Genomic DNA, 4,428 nt, shown 5'->3' on the forward strand with positions numbered 1-4,428 from the left:
CTGACCAAGAGGGCTTTTATTTCTTCCAATCTGGCCGTGGTCGCATCCATCCACTCGAAGTGTTCAGTGCGTCGAAGAAGGCGATAAAGAGGTAATGCATTTTCTCCCAATCGGGAGATAAAGCGGCTTAAGGCAGCCATGCATGGTTAATTTCTTGATTTGCTTGAGGTCTGCTGGGATAGCCAACTGTGACAGAGCTCGGATTTTAGCCGGATTTGATTCAATTCCTCTATCGTAAACGATGAAGCCCAAGAGCTTTCCGGCGGGCACACCGAAAACGCATTTTTCTGGATTGAGCTTGATGTCATATGTTCAGAGATTGTCGAACGTAAGCCTGAAGTCGTCTATTAAAGATTCGACGTGTCTGGTTTTAATGACCACATCGTCTACATATGCCTCCAATGTTTTGCCAATTTGTGTTTCCAGGCATGTCTGAATCATGCGTTGATAGGTTGCACCGGCGTTTTTGAGCCCGAAAGGCATGGCGTTAAAACAGAAGGGGTCGTATGGAGTGGTGAATGCCGTTGCGGCTTGATCGGACTCCGCCATATTGATTTGATGGTATCTGGAGTATGCGTCGAGGAAACACAATGAGTCGTGTCCTGAGGTAGCGTCGATAATTTGATCGATGCGGGGGAGGGGGAGGGATCCTTAGGGCAAGTGATATGTGGCGCCGTTGCTGGGGAGGTGTACGCAAAAGTCAACACACCAAGTACCCATCACAAACCCTTATCTCCTCCATTACATTATTTGCCATTTTCCTCTCCCCCACTTCACCCTTACCGTTTTATTCGCCCTCTCTTTTCCGTTTGCCTCTTTTTGCCCGTCTCTCATTTGCTCGTGTGTTGGATTGCTTGCTTGTCACGATGGCTCAAGATAATACTAAATTGTGTGACTTTACCAATACCAACAACAATGATTTCCTTAGCACTCCGATTGCTCCTCTTACCGATACTGAATCTTGTGAAATCAATACCGCTTTATTGAATCTTGTCATGAAAGATCAATTCGCAGGTCTTCCTAGTGAAGATGCCGCTACCCATCTAAATAGCTTCATTGATTTGTGTGATATGCAAAAGAAGAAAGATGTGGATAATGATATTGTTAACTTGAAGCTATTTCCTTTTTCGCTTAGAGATCGTGCTAAAGCTTGGTTTTCGTCTTTGCCTAAAAATAGTATTGATTCTTGGAATAAGTGCAAAGATGCTTTTATCTCTAAGTATTTTCCTCCCGCTAAGATTATCTCTCTTAGAAATGATATTATGAATTTTAAGCAACTTGATCATGAACATGTTGCACAAGCTTGGGAGAGGATGAAATTAATGATACGTAATTGCCCTACTCATGGTCTGAATTTGTGGATGATTATACAAAATTTTATGCCGGATTTAATTTTGCTTCTAGAAATCTTTTAGATTCGGCCGCGGGAGGCACTTTTATGGAAATCAGAAGCTACTAAACTCCTAGATAATATTATGGTTAATTATTCTCAATGGCACACTGAAAGATCTACTAATAAAAAAGTGCATGCGATAGAAGAAATTAATGTTTTGAGTGGAAAGATGGATGAACTTACGAAATTATTTGCTAATAAAAGTGTTTCTTCTGATCCTAGATATACCTTTGTCTACTTTGATTGAGAATAATAATGAATCTATGGATGTGAATTTTGTTGGTAGGAATAATTTTGGTAACAACGCGTATACGTAATTCCTCTAATAATTATGGTAATTCCTACAACAATTCTTATGGAAATTATAATAAGATGTCCTCTGATTTTGAATCTAATATTAAAGAATTTATTACTTCGCAAAAGAATTTCAATGCTTTGATTGAAGAAAAATTGCTTAAGATTGATGAGTTGGATAGGAACGTTGATAGAATTTCTCTTGATGTTGATTCTTTGAAACTTAGATCTATTCCACCTAAGCATTATATCAATGAGTCTCTCAAAGCCATGAGAATTTCCATTGATGAGTGCTAGGAAAGAACCGCTAGGATGCGTGCTAAGAAAGATTTGTTTATAAAAGCGTGTTCTTCTAGTTCCCATGATAATAAAGATGAAGATCTAAAAGTTATTGATGTGTCCCCTATTAAATCTTTGTTTTGAAATATGAATCTTAATAATGATGGGACTGAATATGATCCACCTCTACCTAGACGACGTTCCAAAAATTCGGAGTCTTTAGATCTTGATGCTAAAATTGTTAAAAGTGGGATTCAAGAAGTCAAAACTTTAAATATTTATGAACCCATTATTTTGGATTTCAACGAATTTAATTATGATAATTGCTCTTTGATAGATTGTATTTCCTTGTTGCAATCCGTGCTAAATTCTCCTCATGCTTATAGTCAAAATAAAGCTTTTACTAAACATATCGTTGATGCTTTGATGCAATCTTATGAAGAAAAACTTGTGTTGGAAGTTTCTATCCCTAGAAAACTTTATGATGAGTGGGAGCCTACTATTAAAATTAAAATTAAAGATCATGAATGCTATGCTTTGTGTGATTTGGGTGCTAGTGTTTCGACGATTCCAAAGACTTTGTGTGATTTGCTAGGTTTCCGTGATTTTGATGATTGCTCTTTAAACTTGCACCTTGTGGATTCCACTATTAAGAAACCTATGGGAAGAATTAATGATATTCTTATTGTTGAAAATAGGAATTATGTGCCCATAGATTTTACTGTTCTTGACATAGATTGCAATCCTTCATGTCCTATTATTCTTGGTAGACCTTTTCTTAGAACGATTGGTGCAATTATTGATATGAAGGAAGGGAATATTAGATTCCAATTTCCGTTAAGGAAAGGCATGGAACACTTCACTAGAAACAAAATTAAATTAACTTATGAACTTATTATGAGAGCCACTTATGGATTGCCTACCAAAGATGGCAATACCTAGATCTATCCTTGCTTTTTTATGCCTAGTTAGGGGCGTTAAACGATAGCGCTTGTTGGGAGGAAACCCAATTTTATTTTTATTCATTCATTTTTGCTCCTGTTTAGTAATAAATAATTTATCCAGCCTCTGTTTTGGTTGTGTTTTTTGTGTTTAATTAGTGTTTGTGCCAACTAGAACCATTGGGAAGACTTGGGGAAAGTTTTTTTAATCTTTCTGTAAAAAACAGAAACCTTAGCTCTCACGAGAATTGCTGCCATTTTTATTTGGAAAGTTATATTTAGTTAATTCTTTTTGCAGATGATTAATAGATAAATTCCTCACGTCCAGCAATTTATTTTAGAATTTTTGGGGTTACAGATATTGCGTTAGCAACAGATTACTACAGACTGTTCTATTTTTGATAGATTCTGTTTTTCGTGTGTTGTTTGCTTATTTTAATGAATCTATGGCAAGTAAAATAGTTTATAAACCATAGATAAGTTGTAATACAGTAGGTTTAACACCAACATAAATAAAGAATGAGTTCATTACAGTACATTGAAGTGGTGTTTTGTTTTCTTTCGCTAACGGAGCTCACGAGATTTTCTACTTTAAGTTTTGTGTTGTGAAGTTTTCAAGTTTTGGGTGAAAGATTTGATGGATTATGGAACTGGGAGTGGCAAGAGCCTAAGATTGAGGATGCCCATGGCACCCCAAGATAATATAAGGACACCTAAAATCCAAATCTTGGGGATGCCCCGGAAGGCATCCCCTCTTTCGTCTACTTCCATCAGTAACTTTACTTGGAGCTATATTTTTATTCACCACATGATATGTGTTTTGCTTGGAGCGTCTTGTATGATTTGAGTATTTGCTTTTTAGTTTACCACAATCATCCTTTTTGTGCACACCTTTTGAGAGAGACACACATGATTCGGAAATTATTAGAGTACTCTATGTGCTTCACTTATATCTTTTGAGTTATATAGTTTTTGCTCTAGTACTTCACTTATATCTTTTAGAGCACGGTGGTGGTTTTATTTTATAGAAACTATTATTCTCTCATGCTTCACTTAGATTATTTTGAGAGTCTTAAATATAATGGTAATTTACTTAAATAATCCTAATATGCCTAGGTATTCAAGACTAGTAAAAACTTTCTTATGAGCGTGTTGAATACTAAGAGAAGTTTGATGCTTGATGATTGTTTTGAGACATGGAGGTAGTGATATCAAAGTTGTGCTAGTTGACTAGTTGTGAATTTGAAAAATACTTGTGTTGAAGTTTGCAAGTCCCGTAGCATGCACGTATGATAAACGTTATGTAACAAATTTGAAACATGAGGTGTTCTTTGATTGTCCTCCTTATGAGTGGTGGTTGGGGACAAGCGATGGTCTTTTTCTACCAATCTATCCCCCTAGGAGCATGGGCGTAGTGCTTGGTTTTTGATGACTTGTAGATTTTTGCAATAAGTATGTGAGTTCTTTATGACTAATGTTGAGTCCATGGATTATACGTACTCTCACCTTTCCATCATTGCT

The sequence above is a fragment of the Triticum dicoccoides genome, chromosome 6A (assembly GCF_002162155.2).
Source record: "Triticum dicoccoides isolate Atlit2015 ecotype Zavitan chromosome 6A, WEW_v2.0, whole genome shotgun sequence".
NCBI lineage: Eukaryota > Viridiplantae > Streptophyta > Magnoliopsida > Poales > Poaceae > Triticum > Triticum dicoccoides.